The following is a 20,641-nucleotide window of genomic DNA, read 5'->3' as shown; positions in this document are numbered from 1 at the left end:
GAAGCTGAGTGAAATTGTAACTGATTTTTTTCCTTTTAAAAAATACAATGATTCGATCACTTCAGTTTCATGAGTGGCCCTTAATCAGGGGTGCCCATCAAATTTATAGGGGGAGCTTTTTCAAAATGCACATGCCTGAACCCTCATTTCACACCCATTGATTTGAGGAAAGGGAGACAAAACATGGAAAAGTCCCAAAAGTCATTTTGATATGAACTGCCAGTAGCAAACATTGATTTAGAAGAAAGAGATTAAAACAAAATGTGTCTCTATAACTAGATAATGGAAGGACCACAATGATCTCATCAGCTCCCATTCTGACATTAAAATAAATAGCATAACCTTGGCCATGGAGCTGACTATGCTCCAGTTGATTCAAAACTATTTAGTGTATTGACAAAGTTGTATCCCAGCCAGGTAGGAGGGAAGGTGTACACTATAAAAGTGCCTGAGATAGCAGACAATTTCACCACCACTGTGTTTTTACAGATTCTCAGAAGCTAGATATCATGGATTTAAGCATTTGAGTATTTCATATTGATTTCAAGGAGGTTTCAGTTCTTATATGCCCTGTGAATCATTGGGGTGGGTGTATTCGATTCTGATAAGCTCTGATATGAACACATTGCTTTCAAACTTCAGTTGCTCTGGAGGTGTAGGCCTGTGCAATGTATTAAGTTGTCCAACACAGAGATGTAGTAGACAATTTTAGAGCTTGAGAGTATTTTATATGTTTTATCTGTAATAATGTTTGCTCTCCATGGGGTGTATAACTTGATTGATGATCTGCACACAACATGTTCTATGGTAAACATGTTATTTTAAATATATATATTTTTTCTGTTTGATGTTCACAGCAGCCCTGTGAGGTATGTGTTATTAACCCATTTTATTTTATTTATTTTTTTTTCAACGTTTTTAATTTATTTTTGGGACAGAGAGAGACAGAGCATGAACGGGGGAGGGGCAGAGAGAGAGGGAGAGACAGAATCGGAAACAGGCTCCAGGCTCCGAGCCATCAGCCCAGAGCCTGATGCGGGGCTCGAACTCACGGACCGCGAGATCGTGACCTGGCTAAAGTCGGACGCTTAACCGACTGCGCCACCCAGGCGCCCCTATTAACCCATTTTAAACCTGAGAACACCAAAGCATAAGAGAAGACCAGGTAATGTTAAAGAGGACAGAAGAATGGCTCTAGCTTAACATTGGAAGGGACTTTGAGCAAGAACAAATATAATAGGGCAACGATTTTCCCATTGTTTCCATACAAAGTACTCTAATAAGAGTTTAACTCAGATGAAGTAATCATCACCATCATCATCATCCTGGATTTTTGAACATCTGGCACTAGAGGGTTTTATTTATGAATATCTGTAATGGTTATGTGTCAACTTGAATGGCCATGGGGTGCCCAGATTAAACACTATTTCTGGGTGTGTCTGTGAAGGTTTCTGGATGAGATTAGCATTTGAACTGATGGATTCAGTAAGGTAGAACCCCCTTCCCAGTGTGGGTGGGCGTCATCCAATACACTGAGGGCCTGCCTAGAGCAAGAGCCAGAGGAAGGAAGAATTTGCCCTCCTCCACCCCCCCCCCCCCTTTTTCTTTCCTGCCTCACTGATGGAGCTAAGATATCTCATCTCCTCTCTGTCCATGGACTGAAACTTACAACATCAGAGTTCCTGGTTCTTGGGCCTTTGGACTCAAACTGAATTACACCACCAGCTATCCTGGGTTTCCAGCTTGCAGACAGCAGATCATGGGGCTTTTCAGCCTCCATAGTTGTGAGCCAATTCCTATAGAAAAATCTCATAAAATATATCTGATATATAGATGAATCTGTTATTTCCTTGTGACTGCAAAGCATCGTCTGATTTTGTTGAGGAAGATGTCTCTATCCCTAAAGGTCAATTAAGGTAGATTAAATCTACCTAAAGGTAGATTAATGGCTAACAGTCACGTTTCTGGTATGAGAACTCTAAGGACCAACTTGGTCTTTAGACTCTAATAAAATGTGGTCTAAAGATGTCATTTCTTTCTCACTCTTCTGATTAACTGCTCATATGGATAGCTGATTACTACATTGTCTGAAAAATTAATCAGCAGCCAGTTAAACAATACCTCTGATTTGGTTTAGGAGCACTTGGCCAAGAATGAGGAAAAAAATGTGTCAAATACCTACTGGTAACCAAACCTCCATGGTCACTGCTGAAATATCATCAGAGATTGTTTTGACATTGTCCCAAAAATCAGATACCTGGAACTTAAGGAAATGAGGTTATTTAATCTAGCAAGTTCTGTATCATGTTCCCAAACAGAGTTGGTATGTTGTATTCTGTGGCAAGAAGTCTCCTGCAGGACTGGATCATGCCTGGGGGCAGATTGTGTGAGAAAATTCAGATAAAAAGAATGAGGTGAATATATAGCAATTTCTTTTTTAGCTGTTTCAGTGACAGCACAATTCTCCTAGGCAGATCATGGCTTGCCTCCTGTTTTAGTTATAAATTGCTATGTATAGAAACAATCCAAAATTTATTAGCATAAAACAACTATTATTTCTCAGAAGACTTTGGGTTGTCTAGCATGTTCTGCTGTCTCTGCACCACCCCTCTTAGGTTACTTATGAGTCTCCTCTGACCTAGTGGGTCTGTTGAGGACTGGACTCAGCTATCGTGCCAGGATGGCTACATATGTCTCTCATTGTGGTCCCAACATCTTTCTTTACACATGTTCACTCATCACTCAGGAGCCTCAACAAGACATCTAACATAGTGGCTAGGTTGTAAAACGTAGTATTCTAAAATAATTAGGACTCTAGATGTTCAGCTTGCATCACACATTATAAATGTCCCATTGGCAACAGTCAACATGGAAGGAAATTACACAGGGTGTGAATAGAAGGAAGAATGGTTCACGGTAGGCCCCCTTACACCAATCTAACATACCTCCTGAGTGGCAGCTCTCTGGACCTTGAGCCCGATACTAAATCTTTTTGGCATCAGTTTCCTTTTTATGTAGCATAGGTTTAAAAATAGCACCTATTTCAGTGACATACAAATTATGTGGGTTAGTAGGTGTAGTATTTGGAATGGTGCCTGAAACACAGTAAGAGCTGTAAAAGGTTTTGTCCTTACTATCATCATCATTATCATCATTGCTATTGTTGTTGCTGAACTTTTTGTGCAATATTTTTACCCTGTTATAGTGTTATACATTAGTTCATCTATAGGGTCTCCAACCCCTGAGACATAATTCTATCTTGAAAGATATGACTGTCTAAAGAAGATGGCACACAAAAATACAGAATTCTAATACAAGATGATTTAAGAAGGATTAGAAAAAGGTGCTTTAAGGAGCAAAGGTACATTTTCTCAACTTCCCCTATTTAAAATTTTACAACTGTCACAAACTAATGCACATTTATGTCATGCAATAGTTTCACACACAAGCATAGAAATCAATTCTAAATGTGTCTAAACAACCATACCAATATTAAGTTAATTATCAATACCTTTACCCCTTCATTTAACATGTCAGATTTCTCATGGTTCATAGTTCAACATTTCAATGTATTGGAATGAAGTCTCACTCTCATTCTGAGTAAAGGTCTAAACTAAGAAACCAGAGATGACAGTGCCCCCGATCTCTAAGCAATTTGATTGTATCAGTGCTGTTAAAATCTTCCTACCGTGTCCTGGGAACAATTCTTATAATGTGACACAGGGTCTGGCCTACATAGAAGGAAATGCTGAAAATAAGAGTGAACATTTATTCAACCTTGTCATGTGCAGGCTTTATCCTCAGTTCTACATGTGATTCTTATTGAGAACTCTCTGCCTGGAATGTGGTCTTTTTTTTTTTTTTTCCAGCTGATTGTGGTTCATTTTACTGGTGTTCACAGATCTTCACTCTCCTATCCCTATCGTGGGTATGCATTCTCACCCCAGTGTACTCATGTTGGGTTCAGCCCTGTGAGATTCTTCAGCCAATGGAATGTGAGTGAACACAGCACACACCTCATCCCAAGTAGAAGGTATACTGTCACTGTCATCATTGGTTGCCTTGTCTCCCTTTCTCCTTCTCTCTGCCATGGGAATGAAAGCGTACTAGATCAGGGCCGCTCCCTCAGCTTGAATCTCAGAAAGAGTAGACCCCATAGCCTGGCACTGACCTGCAGCTTAGAGCTGCAGCAGCTGTTTTCTACCTTCATGCGATATTAGCAAGAAAGTAAATAGCTGTAGTTGAGACCTCTATGATGTAGGAGTTGTTCATTAGCAGCATTACTTAAACTGAGATTGAAATGTTGGTTCCCCTGAGTAGATTATTCAAAACTAGCCTCTGTATCTGGGCTGTACCTCTTTGAACAATGGTACTGAATTGTAGCAGTTTTGATTTTTCTCCCCAGGACTTAGAGAGAAAAGGATGTATCCTAGTCTAACATAGCCCCTCTCCCATGAAAGCATATCTAGAATAAGGAATTTTTACCACTCAGTTCTAAGGAGACAACCCATTTTTTTATTAATAGGTGGAAAGTGAAACAGGAATAACACAAACGAAGATATACAAATGACCAGTAACCACATAACCACGGGAAAAATGCTTAACATCATTAGTAATCATGGAAATGTAAATTAAAAGTACAATGAGACATAAATAGAAATCTATTCGAATGGCTAAAAAAAAGAGAAAACAAACCAAACCAAACAAAACAAAAAACAACCTTATAATTGGAGCACCTGGATGGCTCACTCAGGTAAGCACCTGATTCTTGATTCTGGCTCCTTTCGTGATCCCAGAGTCATGGGGTCAAGCCCTGTATCAGGCTCCATGCTCAGTGTGGAGCCTACTTAAGATTCTCTCTCTCTATCCCTCTGAACCTCTCCCCTACTCGGGCTCTCTCTCTCTCTCTCAAAAAAAAAAAAAAAGTGGTAAATTAGCTCATAAAGAATAAAGAAAATTAATCACAGATTTTTTTAAATCCCCCAAATTGTCAAATATGTGAAATACCTGAAACTCTCATACATTGCTGGTAGGTTTGCAAAATGGAAATCTCTGAGAGTCTCTTATAAAGTTAAACATACAGTTATGCTATCACCCAGCAATTTTACTCCCATGTATTCACTTAAATCAATGAAAATAGAGGTCTACAAAAAACACATACAGCAATATAGCAGCTTCATTCATAATAGTGACAAGCTACAAACAATCCAAATGTCCATTAATATGTGAACTGATAAATTAATTGGATTATATTCATACAGTAGAATACTACTCAGCAATACAGAGGAACAAAGTACTGATAGATGTAATGACACAGCTGTATCTCAAAACCACTGTGCTGAATTAAACAGTCAGACACAGATACTTACTGTGTGATTTCATTTATATAAAATTCTAGAATGGGCAAAACTTATCTTTAGTGACAGAAAGCAGACCACTCATTTTTCTGGGGCTGGAGCTGGGCTCCTGACTACAAGGAGGCAGAAGAAATCTCTCTGGAATGATGGAAAGAGTCTTAGTTGTAGTGGCAGTTACACCAGTGCATAGATTTTTCCATAGGTACATTTAATTGTGTGTAAACTGTACTATAAAAAAGTAATTTAAACATAAAATAAAATAACATGGTTTACCAGAATACCAGAATACTGCAAACCGAAATAGCCATCACTAACTCCTAAATCTTTGCTGTGTTCCATTGACTAGGATGAATCTCTCCTATGACTAAATTGGCCATGCTCTCCATTGTCGCTGAGTAAGTGAATATATCTGATTCTATACCCTCCTTCCCGCTCTTGTTCTGCCTTGTCCTTTTGACATTAATTAGGCCTTACCTAAGTATATCCTAAAAAAGTGTTGTTTTTGTTTTTTGTAGTACTTGGTGAAGGTTAAGGAAGACTCATGTAGCTCCCTATAGGCCAAGTCAATTCTGGCAAACAATGTAGTATCCAATATGGTGGTCTTCCTGGTGTCTAGTGCTTCTTAATAGTGGCAGAAAGTTAAATTTCCCCATTTTCATTCAATTACCATTCTCCTCCACTTATCCTGATAGGCCCTGTGAAGTGGTTATTGGTTATCCACTTTGATTCCTATCCAGTTCATAAATTATTTATGAATAATTTTTAAATGTTCTATTTTTTTTTTACTTTGATGGAAGTGTTTTGTGCCAAGTGACAAATCAATGAGTTCCCATATATTATTTGTTTCCAAGTTGGCATTTTAAAGTTATAATTACTATACTAGAAAATAATACATTTAAAAGCAGAATTCTAAGTAGAACTCACATTTAGGTTTAAAAAGCAACCACTACATAAAATAAATCCTGAACTCTCACTGAACCATAGAGAAATGGTACTTTTTATAAGGACTGCAATGTAAAATCCCAGATGATTGTATTTATATACTTATACTTGATATATATGGACAGAAGCAAGAGAACCGAAGCATTATTTTCATGGGCAACAACATTATTCTTGGTTTTTGACACAAAAAACACCTACTAGTAATAAAAACATTTCAACCACAAGGAAGTATTTTTTTACTTCATCTATCTCTGTAGTGAAAACTATTGGTTTCTCATTATTGATTGGAGGAAGAATCTATTGTTTTGGAGGAAAGGAAGTTATCAGCATTGGTTAGTAGAAAAAGAATGTGCAAGTCAGTGAAAAATGATTAAAGGTTACAATATAAGGTTAGAATTAAGATGTTATAAAAACATTAGGGGGAGACAAATTCATAAGACATTCTTTGATTATAGATAGGAAGGAAAGCAAAAATCCAGTTGGCAAAGGAAAAAACTGGAATGGAGACGCTAATTTAGGTTTCACTTATATTGTGTTCTCGGTAGTCATGAAAATAGGGAACCCTTCCTATGGTAAAAAGAATTCAACAACGTAAACATACGTTAGAAGTGAAGTCAGGAGGTATTTGTACTTTGGGTAGTTTCCCATCTTTGGGAAGGAGGGATATTAGGAGAAGTTTGGGAAGGGTTTAGGATATTATCAAAAGGAGTGAAGCAATGAAGGGAAATGATATTAATATGTAACTGGCATTAATTTGAGCATGTGTACTAAAGAAAGCTTATAGTTACTGTCAACCTGTTGTTCTTCCTGTTAAATTGATGGGGTCAGTAAAAATAATAAGTTATATAGTGGATATTCACTGTAGTACATTGAATCATTACCACCCAAATTTATGTCCATCTAGAATCACAGAATGTGACCGTATTTGAAATAATGGTCTCTGCAGATGGGATTAAGGTAAGAATCTTGATTAGCATATGTACCAAATCCAATGACAAGTGTACTTATGGGAGACAGAAAAAGGGAAGACACACAGAGAGACACAGAGGGAGAAGGCCAAGGGATGTTGGTGTCAGAGATGGGGGTAGAAATACAATTACAAAGCAACAACTCCAGGGATTGCTTAGAAGCCACTAGAAGCTAGGAAAGAGACTTGGAACAGATTCTCCCTTGCAGGCTCCAGAAGGAAACATCCCTGCTGACATCTTTGATTTCAGACTTCCGGCCTTCAGAACTGTGATGAAATAGATGTGTTGTTTTAAGCCACTGACCTTGTGATAATTCATTACTCAAGTCCCAGGATACTAATACCATTTTTTGGTCATTCTTAATCTACTTCATCAAACCTTGTAAGGGTGCTGTAAAAACTACATTAAGGTTCATGTAAATACGGGATGCCTGGATGGTTCAGTCCGTTAAGTATCCGACTCTCAATTTGGGCTCACGTCATGATCTCACAGTTTGTGGGGGCTCGCGCCCCGCATCAGGCTCTTTGCTGACAATGTAGAGCCTGCTTGGGATTCTCTCTTTCTCTCTCTTTCTACCCATCCTGCATGCTCTCTCTCTGTCTCTTTCTCTCAAAATAAATAAATAAGCTTTTAAAAAAAGAAAAAAAAGATTTATGTGAATACATGGAAAACATTTGGTCAGGGTTTGAAGATAAGAAGCTCTTGATAAGTCTTAGTCACTGCTTTTTTGGTGGTAAGAGCACCCGTATGGAATTGGTATTATTGTGATTGCTAAGAATTATCTGGTCAATGTATTCTAAATACCAACATCAATTTGCATGAGAAGTTTTAGTGAAATCACAGAACTTAAGGAGGCCACCCAAGCACTTATGTGTAATTGCAATGTTTACCTGCTCATACTCTATCTTTCAGACTTTTCCAGTGAATAGTCAATGAAATTGTGATTCTAGGAGCAGGTTGAAGTTGTCAATCAAAACTGTAGCAACACAGACCTGTCTGGTGAAACCCATTATATTGATAATGGCTGCTGTGACTTCTGCTTCTCCAGAAATATTCATTGTTTCTGAATGCATTACATAATCTCTCAGTGATTCTTTAAATTCCACACCTCAATAGTTTTTAGTTGTAATGAAATACAAAACTCAATCCACCCATTAATGAAAACCCTAACTATAGTATATGCAAATTAATGAAAACAAGGAAGAAAACAAATATGTTTTCTCCCCCATTGCCTTAAAGGGTGTGTATGGGGAAAATTAATCTGAATTATTTTGAACGGATATATCTATAATAGAAAAAATAAATGGGGGTGCAAAGGAAGAACATACGATCGATGAAATAATGAACTTATAAACAGAGCAAAATTACCTCCTCTAACCACAAATAAATGCAGAAAATATTACAGATAATTGATAATCCATTTTATAAAGCTTTTTCTTGCAAACACAATACAGTTAATATGATGTCAACTCCCTAGTTTGATATACAGCATATTATAATTTTGAAAGCAATGTTATTATAAAAAATTCATTTGCTGTAATAATCAAATAAATTTTCAAAGAAAAAACAAATACGCATTAAAAATAATTCCACAGGGCCTTGCTCTTCTAATGGAAATGCTAAATACAATACAAGAAAGATTTGCTAATTAAAAGCCATTTTTAAGCTTTCAATTTCATTGTTTTCCCTATTTAATTCAGTAGGAAGGGGAAAACAGTCAAACAATATTTTTAAAAGGAGGAACTTTAAAAAGATACCACACTTAAGAGACCACTGCTGCTGATATATTTGATGTTCAATTATTTTTCTGTTTTTGTTTTCACAGGGAAATTGGATTGCATAAGCACAAATATATATATCTATATATATCTATATATATCTATATATATATAATTTAAAATTAAGTTTGTTTTGTGCTTAATTAAAGCACAAATTAAAGCTTAATTAAAGGTATAGCTTATATTACAAAATGGTGATTAAACTTTCTGCAGAGTCATTATGGGATTGAGAAATAACCCCAGACCTCATGTAAGCATTTTAAAAGAGCTTTAAATTTCAGTGGCTCATGGTACTTCAGCTTTTTCTTTTTTTAGTATAGCTTAGAATTCAGTCGTTCCCCCCCCCCATAAAAGTTGTTCTGAGACTACTGAGTATGGTGCAAAGAACATGGAGTTGGTGATTAGTTGGACTAACCACTAATCAAACTAATTTTATCATTAGTTTGCTCTAGGTCATTCTTGACAAAAATCAGAGAGATCAGGGCTCTGATAAATTATGTATTGGAGATAAAACCTACTGTATAAATTTCTAGACTTATTTTAGAATAAACTGAAGGGAAAAAATATATATGCCAGTACTTTACAAACATGAGGTCATAATAATCCTGGTCTTTTAGGAATTAATAAATACATTTATCAGGCTGAGTTCAATCAGGAAATTGGAAATTATGCTAAGTATGTTAAGAGAATGATTTAAACAGTATTAGAGGGTTGAGGTTTGTTCTTCAACAAGGGACTTATTGAGCCTAGGGACATAAAGGTCAGGAAAGCCACCAGTACCTTCAGGAAACCAGTGGGTACTGGAATCAGAGGAAGCTACTGGTTCTGAGCTCAGGCACGTGCAGCAGTAGAACAGGTTGTTTTACAGGAGGACACCTGGAATCTCCTGGCCAACATTCTCTTCTGCTCTAAGCTCATCTGGTAGCCAGCTTCTGCATTCATTAGGAGCAAAGATGGCCTCCACTTCTATGCTGCCAGATCACTAGGAAATAACTCTTGCTTTCTGAATCTAACCCAGAACTCACTGCCAAGGATTCTGGGAAATGTAGTTCCCAGTCTTTTCACTGGACCTGGAAGAACAGATACAGGAAAAATAGTGTTATGTTAACAATGAACAATATGGCAGAGGATAGTAAACCTCATGAAAAATTAATGATTTTGTTTTCAGCACATATCAGCAGATAAAGAAGGATTCATTGGGGCTTTGGTCCCCAAAATTACCCTGTTTGTATGGATATGGGGCTATGCTAATTTTTCTTAAGACTGAATCTATATTCTGAGTGTCTGTATATTTAATGTACTATCTTGTTGTCTCTTGTCTTCAGCTGTGAATGACCTCAGAGATAAATATTACTGAAAAATGTGTTTTAGCAGAACATTGCACCAAACTATGAATGGCGATGTATGATTGTGCTGAAAGAACTTTAAGAGCGTTTGCAAACTTTCAAGATATTAGGCGTGTTCTTGGGTATAAATCCATGCTCATCAGTAAGTCACAATTTGAAATCTGAGCCCATAGTTTCTGACTGCTCCCAGTCATAAAGGTAGCTTAGAAGGACTTCTGGTGCACTTGAGGGCCTGATATGGGCTGTAAACTTAGGTTACAAACAGGCTGTAACCTTAGAATGCTTCAGGAAGTACAGTAGAAGAGTAAGAGCACAGCATCTGGAGCCAGACCACCTTCATTTAACACCCAATTTCAGGGGCGCCTGGGTGGCTCAGTTGGTTAAACCTCCAACTCTTGATTTCCATTCAAGTATTGACCTCCTGGTGGTGGGATAGAGCCCCATGGTGAGCCACTCGCCAGGCCCTGCTCTGAGTGTGGAGCCTGTTTGGGATTCTCTTGCTGTCTCCCTTTGCCCCTCTCCCCTGCTCACACACTTTCTCTCTAAAATCAAAATTAAAAAATAAATAAATAAATAAATAAATAAATAAATAAATAAAACCCAGTTTGAAAAACATATTAATCATGTGATCTTGGGCAAATTTCTTATCATTTCTGTGCCTCAATTTTCCCATCCATTAAATGGAATGAAAACATTACCTAATTCATAAGATTTTTGGGGGATGAAACAGTTTAATACCTGATAAGCACTTAAAATACGACTTTAGTGATTTGTAGAATATTGTGTCATTTTGTATTTATTATGCTTAAAAGAACATTCTAAGGGCTGTAGTTACTGTTGGTTAGACTTGTTATCATAATGCAGCATGACCAAACGCAGGTCAGGTTGAATTTATATTGTGCCTACCTGTACAAGACACCACACTAGTCTCATTCATTCATTTTTATTTAATTCATTTTCATGTACCATCCCTCCCACCCATTTGTCTCCTGACCTGCTTTCACAAGAGTATAGTGTTAAGGAACATGTCTTATGAAGCCAGATTGCCCTGTTTAGATCCCAACTCTACCGCCTACTAGCTGTGTGATCTTGTACAAGTTACTTAACCTCTGTCTCTTCATATGTATATTGGAGATACTATTAGATATAGTCTCTTTGCATTGAAAGTTAAAATAGAGCACCTAAAGACATGAACATAGTTGGCACAGTGTTAACTGCTATTATTATTGTGTCCAAAATGATCCATATCCCATACTGATATAGTTATAACTCCTAGCAATTAAACGTGGTTAGCCCAGGTTTTACACAGTCCCTTGTTGACCAGTATGTGCTTGTATCCAAGAACATGCCCACTTTCCCGCTGGTTGCAAATATTTTTTTTTTCTGAAAAGTTTGTAAAAGAAAAAAAATTAACACACAACTACACACTTTTTATTTTCTAATTATCTATCTTTTCTAATTTACCTTTTCTAATTATCTTTTCTAATTATCTATATATTTGAGTGAAACTTGAAATATTTATAAGAGTTATAGTTTTGACGTCACTTCCGCGAAATACAAATAAAAATATAGTCTTTCTTTTTTTTGCTTCGCTTTACTTAAGCCTCTGTCTAGGTGAATGCACTTCCCATATCTTTAAGTGTAAACAACACATACAAAATGTAATGCATCTAGGAATGATTTAGATATTTCCCCGTATTGTAAGGAATGCGTTTCCAGTCTCTAAGCAATATTTAAATGAGTCCTGGGAGTTCTATGAATAATTTCCTGGATTCCTTTTTTTATGGATGACTATAACCAAACACCTTGCTAAGGCCCTAAACTCTATTTTCTCAGCTTTAGTAGTTTAATTAAGCATTAAGTTGTTTATAGTCAGGAAGCCCCAACACAAGAGGTTTCTTTCTCAATCTGTCTCTTGAAGAGAATCACTGGATTCAATCCAAAAGTAATAATAAAAAATCACTAGTTATACTAATTAGCATTGCTTCTGTCATGAAGATTTTAAGGCTTGGAGTGATGCCTTGAACTTGAATAAAGTAAGATTTTTTTTTCTTCATTGCATGTATTATTACTCTGGGAAAATTATTACAAAACCATAATCTGATATATAGACTTTCTTGGTTAGAGAAAGGAATGGAAAGAAAAATATAACTTACCATCTCTTCATTTTGTGGTCTACGATAAGCATTTTCCTTTTTTGGGCAGATGATCAACTAATATCATTGAGTCCTTCAATGGTGTTTAGAGAGCCTTGAATCACTACCTTTACTGATTCGTATGCTTGGCCACAAAAACTTCCAGAATTTGTAAAATTTTCCTAATAGTTATAGAGATATATTTTATTAAAACAACTCACCCTGCATGTAAGACAATATTAAATATACAGCATATTGATTAAGTAAAACCAATTGTTACTCCAGAACATCATGAAACTTCCACATATCATTGATCAACACATGTCCCTGAACAACTCATTTAATTATTAATATATATATTTTTTAAATTTCTTCAATTCATACATCAATAAATTCAACCCTTTTTGCCATAACATAAATTTACTTGCAGACTCTTGTTTTTTAATGTTTATTTTTGAGGGAGAGAGAGAGCTCAAGCAGGGGAAGGCCAGAGAGACAGAGGGAGATGTGGGGGAGAAGGGAGGGTGGAGGGCAGATAGAGAGGGAGACAGAGGATCTCAAGTGGGTTCCCTGCTGACCGTAGCAAGTCCAATGTGGCTCGAGCCACCAAGGCTCCCCAACTTGCAGATTCTTAATAGAGGAGCCTTAAGAATCCCAGTTCATGAAAAATAGCCTGAAATAGTATGCTTGGGGCATTTTGAGAAGAGAACTTCCTGTGTTCCATTCATATTAGCTTCCTCTCTTTCCTGGTGGAGACACTGGGTTTTCTCCACACTGCTCTCTCTGCAGATCGCTTCCTTCCACCTCTCCCATGCTTTGCTGGCTCACATTTACCTACAGATACCCATGTGTACACACACTCACACCCTACAGTTTTTTTTTTCTTACCAACATTTATTGGAGCTATGCCTTTATTCATTTATTATGCATCTCCATGTCTGGACTATTAACAATGTGATGACCTAACAAGGACTGTATCTGTCATCAACTCCTGGAATCAGTTTATTTCCTGTCATTCATAAGGTCAGGAAACATTTACGTAAGAGAGTCTCTGGCTAGGCATGGATATAATAAGCGAATGAAATAGACACTGTCCTAATGCTCATGAAACCCAGAATATAGATATTTATTTTTAAAATCAGGAGAGCCTGGCTGGCTCAAGTGGTAGAGCATGTGGCTCTTGATCTCTGAGTTATGAGTTCAAGGCCCATGTGGGGTGTAGAGTTTACTTTAAAAAAATCACACATTTCTAATAGATATAAATTTAGATACAGATATAGATATATGCAGATACAGGTTTTAGTCAGATCTGGCTGCCCTAAAAAAATACCACAGACTGGGTGGCTTAAACAAGATTTTATTTCTCATGGTTTAGTTCTTCAGCAAAGTCTTTCCTCCTGGATTGCAGGTAGCTACCTTCTTACTTGGTTACATTGTAGAAAGAAAAAAGAAAGAAAGAAAGAAAGAAAGAAAGAAAGAAAGAAAGAAAGAAAGGAAGAAAGAAAGAAAGAGAAAGAAAGGAAGAAAAAGAGGAGAAGAAAGCTATCTGATACTTCTTCCCATATGGGGACAAATCCATCATGGGACCCCTACCCTCATAACCTCATCTAAACCTAATTACCCTCACAGGCTCCATCTTTAAATACCATCACATTGGAAGTTAGGGCTTTAACACAGAAATACTGAAGGGACACAATTCAGTACTTGGCAGATATAGATGGACATTTAGATCGCATGCTAAAAAAAAAAAAAAAAAGCTTCTTTATGGATAATTACAAACTGGTAGTCACTTTAACCAAAGTAGTGACATGGTGTAAACTTGATATAATTTATATTTATTTTTTATAGTTTGTTTATTTTTGAGAGAGACACAGAGCATGAGCGGGGGAGGGGCAGTGAGTGGGAGACACAGAATCCAAAGCCAGATCCAGGCTCTGAGATGTCAGCCCAAAACCCAAAGTGGGGCTTGAACTCATGAACCGTGGGATCATGACATGAGCTGAAATCAGACTCTCAACTGACTGAACTATGAAGGCACCCTTGTAATTTATAGTTTTAAAAAATTATCCTGATGAGGCATTCATCAGGGACATAAATCTGCGAATGGGAAGCCAGTTAGAAAACACTAACAGGGTTCTTGTGGCCACAGCTGGGGGCCGGAAATAGGGCTGTAATTGTGGTGACAGAGAACAAGAAATTTAGCTAGCTGCCAAAGGCCGGAGCAATGGGCCAGTTGATGGATCAGAGGTGGAGATGATGATGCAACAGAAACCAAAGTTGAATCTCACCTTTATTTACCTTGATAGAGAATAAGTTGTATTATGAAGATGAAGAAATCAAGAAAAGGGGTTTAGGGAACATGTTCACAAGTGCAGTTCTGATGTGTGGGATTTGTGGTGTCACTGAGAAATATAAACAGAAGAACCAAGGAAGCAGTTAGTGATATAAGAACTGGCCATAGAGGACAGGTCAGCTCTCGAGATACACATTCCGAGATCATTCAATACAGATACTATTGAAGGCATATTGTAGATACATTAGTCAGACACGTAAAAAAGGAAGGGAGTACAAACCAGAGACATGAGGAACTCCAAAATCTAAAGGTAAGAAGGAAGAAGAATAGGGCAGAGGCAAGATAGAGTGCTGAAAACTCAGGAGGAAGTCCTAAAATTAGATGTCATGGAGGTCAGTGAAGATGTATTTAAGAAAAGGGGAGTGACCAGTTTTAATGCATTTAAAAGATGAAGAGTGATGAGGACCAGAAAATATGCATTTAGCGACATGAATTCCATGGTGGCCTTGACAGGGACAGTTTCAGTACAACAACAGGGGACAGACACCAGCCTGGAGGGGATTGGTTTAAAGGGAGATGAGGAAGTACATATGGATCCTGACATTAATTGAGTAAGTTTGGATATAACAGGAAGTAGAAAAACAAAATAATTCCTGGAGAGGCAAAATATTCACATTGCGATGATAATGATCCAGAAGAGAGGAAACAATAAATGATACGGATATACAAGGGATTTTGTCAGAATAAAGACATCCAGGATGTTTTTCAGGGCACACATGGACAGATTCTACTGGCCTAAAGAGAAAGACACTTCCTTTATTTTAACAAAGGTGAAAAAAAAAGCTGTTGATGCTGTTAGGTTTGTTGATTTCAAAGTAGGGAGTTAAAAGGATGCCCATTTAATGGTATCTCTTTGCTCAAGACAGATTTATCACCTGAAAGCAAAGCAGTGGGGAGGAATGGGGAATGTGAGGAACAATGAGAATGTGTGAATGAGCACTACAGACAGAGTGGAGTTGGAATGATAGGCTGTGACAAGTGTTTAAATAAAGCTAATGTCACCTATCCCCTAGATTGGTCTGCAATAGCATTCAGCTGAATTTGGGCCCAAAGAAAGTACGTATGTCAGTTCTTCCAGGGGTTAGGGCAGGTGTCAGGGCATTGGAGGTGTGGTTCTATCATAGGAGACATTGGAGTTAAAATACAGTAAAACCTTGGTTTGGGAGCATAATTCATTCAGGAAACATACTTGTAAACCAAAGCACTTGTATATCAAAGCGATTTTCAAGACCCATTGGCTCAGTTGTGATCATGTGACATTCAGCCTCATGTACTACTTGTATTGCAAGACATGGTTCATTTATCAAGTTAAAATTTATTAGAAATATTTGCTCGCCTTGTGGAACATTCACAGAACAAGTTACTCACAATCTGAGGTTTTACTATATTTTCAAATAATTGTAGTAATGGATTGCAAAGCTTGAGCTGGATTTGAGAAGAATACAGTAGGAGGGAAAAGTTGGATAGGTGAATGTGGTGAGTCAATACATAGTGAGTCAATGGGTGGAAGGCCTTCACACTTCCTCTCCTGACTAACTAATCCCTTGTGGCACCTGGATGGCTTAGTTGATCAAGTGTCTGACTCTTGATTTCAGCTCAGATCATGATCTCAAGGTGCATGGGTTCAAACCCTGAGTTGCAGCTTCTCTGCCTGACCGTACGGAGCCTGTGTGGGATTCTCTCTCTCCCTCTCTCTCTGCCCCTCCCCTGCTTGTGCTCCCTCCCTCTCTCTCTCAAAATAAACAAATACACTGAAAAAATATTAATCCCTGTCTCCAATCAGTTGTTTCCTTTTCTGGTTTAATAAAGAAGTTAATGAAATTACCGTAGGTGTCCTGTGGTGGACATAGAGATATGATGCCCAGATTACGTCAGGGATGGACTGGCCACCCAGTTGTAAAGAATGTCGTCATCATTTGGCTTTGGCTTTCAATTGTCAGCAGCTTCAGGATCTTCTCAGTTGTGGACAACTGCTTTGTTCAAGGTTATGTCCTTTCTAAGGCTGTCTGCATCCAAGGTCTGGCCATTTTAACACAGTGTGGGACACTCATTCCAGAGGTCCCTACCATGTTGACTTTTCAAGTTTGCAAGTGCTTTAACTTTCTCCATCTTCTAATGTTTCCTCCTTGTTATGGATTGAATAGCAACCCCCCTCCAAATGTATATGTTGAAGCTTTAAGCCCCAATGTGATTTATTTGGAGATAACACCATTAAGGTATTAATCAAGATTAAATAAAGCATTAAGGGTAGAGCCCTAATCCATTAGAAATGACATCATTATGATGATGAAATCTCTCCAACACAGACAGAGGAAAGGCCACATGAGAGACACAGAGAGAAGGTGGCCATTTGCAATACAAGAAGAGTGAATTCGCCAGAAACTAACCCTGATGGCATGATGGTTTTCTATTTGCAGCTTCTGAAACTTTGAGAAAATTAATTTCTGTTGTTTAAGCCACCCTATCTGTATATTTTGCTCTGGTAACCTTAGCCAACTCATCATTCCTTTATAGGTTGATCCCTAATAAAATATTGTACCCTAAACACTCAGTATTTGCATTTAGAGAACCAGAGCCTTCTGGCTTCAACCTCACCCTAAATAGCATCACCTGGCTAGGTCAAGAGCATTATGCTATTTCCTGTAGCACCCTTTCATAGGCCTACATGGTGAATCATTATTAGTTGGACATCTTCAACTATACTGCGGACATCTTGATGGCCGAAAGTGTGCCTTGATTTGATCTTGAAGACCTAGCACACTAAGAGTCACAGAATGACAAGAACCAATACTTAGTGAATGGTTAAGGGGCCTTGTCTTCATCATGTCATTTATTTGCAAATGATTTTCCAGTGCACATCCACCTCTAAACTTTTGAACTTGAAAGCAGGATTTGCTTGACCACCGATGATCTGATCCTCAGTCTTATTTCAGATCATGGTGTGTATATCTTGATTTGAGGTTGCTTTAATTTTTTATGCTACATATGACAGTGAGGTGGTCCTTATCCAACTTTTTTTTTTTTTTGTAAGCTGTCCTAGTCTTGCTTGGGTTCTCCAATCCCTAATAGTCTATTTGATCTCCATATCCCATGCTGCCCTCACAGTCCAGCCCCTTAAACTAAAAGAATTTCCTTTTAATGTGAAACAAGGTATCTTTTCACATGGTTGGTGAGGAAATTTTGAATTGGAGTGCCCCCAGTTACTTCTTTGGTCTCCCCTACCTAGAGAGGACAGGAGTAGTGTGGTCCTTAGGTTTAAAACAGAATTAAATCTAAGATGTTAAGAACTGTGAACTACTGGGGTGTATCTAAGTTTGGTAGGAAAGTCATTTTCAAATAAAAGAAGAACTTGGTAACATGGCTTGATCAGCAGGCAGTTACATGTAAGGAAAATTAAATAGTAGTTTCCTAATCTATTTTTTAAATATATATAAAAGACTGAACAACAAATCACACCATATCTTCTGTCTAGTTTTCATGCATGCCCAGAGAGCTGGATAAGCATATCCTGCTAACTGATGTTTAAAAGAAATGCTTAGAACATGTTTACAAAGCTTTAATCCTTTCACTGACCACAGGTCCATAAAAACAGGATTAACTTCTCTGATTAACTTTTTTTTTCTCTCTACAAACGAGCATGTAGGTCTTTCTCCATATCCTGCAGGAGTTAAGTTTTATATCAATTTTGACAACACGCAGCCCTTTTCTTTGTATTGCATGGTTGTGTAAGTGTGTTTCCACCTTGAGGGCTAAGAAAAAAAAAATCAACAGGATGCTGACATTTATTTCCTGTTGTTTCCTTGCCCTGCACATTAATATAAAAAAATTAATATAATTAACACATCCTTGCTGCCATTCTCACTGCTCAGGGCATGAATTACTGTACCACAGGCTCTCTGAAATAACCCTCAATGACCTGCGGTCCTTTGCATTCATTAAGCAATTGTCTTTCTCAGTGAAGGGGGATTGTGACAGAATACTTGAATCAGAATAGTGCCAATTACTGTAACAGAGCATCAGAGTCTTTTCAAAGTTCCATTAGGATATTTGATTATTTTTTATATATTCCAAGAGGTGTTGTGATTTACTGCTAGTGTTTAGCAACTTTTGAAAAGAAATTATTCAAAAGAATAATTTTTTAAGGGGCAAAAGGTACTGTGTGATAACTAGCAAAATGCTCGTAGTTAATGTCTTCCTGTTTCTGAGATTTATTCCACAGATGGTACTTTTTTTTTGTCCCCAAGATGATGCTGTATAAAAAGGATACAAGATAAGTGGGGGGAGGGGAAGCAGGACAAAAATCAACCTCAAATTCTTCTTTAATAACGGACCATAAACTCTTTTCTAAAACTTGAGCAGATTTTGGGTTGCAGTGACCATTTGTGACCTATTAGAGAGCCTAATGTCCAACTGTCAGTTCCTTTATCCAATAAAATATTTACATTTTATATTTAAAATAAAGAGGAATATGAATGTATGCCTAGGAGTGTATAGGGGTTTACAGACCTTGTGAAAATAAGGTTACTGACCATGCTTTTCTAAATTTATTTCAGTGCCTGCTGCTACTAAGATATTGAATAGATTTGCCCAACGAATGAATGGAGTGGAATGAGTTTTTATGGTTAGTGAATCTCTACTTTTTATGACCATATTTTTTCAAAGCCAAAAATTTTGCAAGCAAAATTAGCAGTGTGATGATGGCAAGGCATTATTAGTAATATCTCGGTTTAGATTTTGTTAGTATACTAGATAATATACTAGAGAATCGGTTTTGGGTGGGAGTATATTGGTGGTCTAAAGACAAGGGGCTGGTTGAAGTAAAAGAGACAAAGCTCACCAACGGTGATGGGCCCAGTCTTTCATAATGAAAAAATATCAAGCCTTTTTGGAACTAAATAATTTCTGTTTTGTTTCTTGTCCCCATAGGACAATACCTGCTGGTCAAGGACTTTGCCAGTAGGAGACGGCCGTTGTAACTAATTGAACCTGCTAGAAGAAAAATAATTTGTTTAGGATATTGTCCTGTTTTTGACTTCTGAGCCTTTGTGAATATACTATAATAATAAGCAAACAAACACAAAACCACAAAAACTCAGCCATATCTTGTTTGTTGATGATATGCTACTGAGCCAGGATCTACTCACATTTGAGATGGTGCCAGAATTCTTAGTTTTTTTTTGGGGGGGGGTCAAAAATGTATTTAAGAAGGGTCAAAGCTACCTCTAAAACCATATCTTCATGATCCTACTTAGACTCTAGTCAGGTGTCTCTGATATCTTAAATTTATCGACTTTGTGCACACCATTTTTTGAATATACACATACTTTCTTGAAACGCTAGAGGAATAATGATAGGGGCTGATACAGTCCATCTACTGCAGATCTTGTATTATATCATACCACTATAATATAATTTTATGACAGAGATCAAATAAGCCCCTCTTCTAATTATCAAAATATATAATGTTACTGTTAATAATATCTACGATTAATTTCTTAACACTAACAAAATTTCAAGAAAGAAATTAACTTACTCAATTAATGACTGGATTATGTATCTCCAAATGTTTCCCCCTTTACCATTCACATTTAGCTGATAAACCAAATTACTTTCTGCATATTCCTTTCTTTTCATTTAGTTATTTTTTTTTAAGTTTTGAATCCAGGAATTGGTCTTAAAATATAGAAATTAAACTGGGTCATTGCAACTGAGTCATGATCAACAAAAGTTTCCAAAGGGAAAACAAAATACAAGCCAATACG

General features: G+C 37.3%; 1 long non-coding RNA gene across 1 annotated transcript; it reads left to right on the top strand.

Moving 5' to 3' along the window:
* Positions 1-1,122: 1,122 nt before the first annotated feature.
* LOC123386166 lies at positions 1,123-20,186 on the top strand. The gene is made up of 6 exons (XR_006599881.1): positions 1,123-4,033; positions 4,526-4,753; positions 5,704-5,752; positions 7,204-7,256; positions 19,433-19,500; positions 19,806-20,186. It is a non-coding gene; the product is annotated as an uncharacterized LOC123386166 (long non-coding RNA).
* Positions 20,187-20,641: the final 455 nt, after the last annotated feature.

The sequence above is a fragment of the Felis catus genome, chromosome B3 (genome assembly GCF_018350175.1).
Source record: "Felis catus isolate Fca126 chromosome B3, F.catus_Fca126_mat1.0, whole genome shotgun sequence".
NCBI lineage: Eukaryota > Metazoa > Chordata > Mammalia > Carnivora > Felidae > Felis > Felis catus.
Note: the sequence above shows the minus strand (reverse complement) of the source record. Positions and strands in the feature narration are given on the sequence as shown.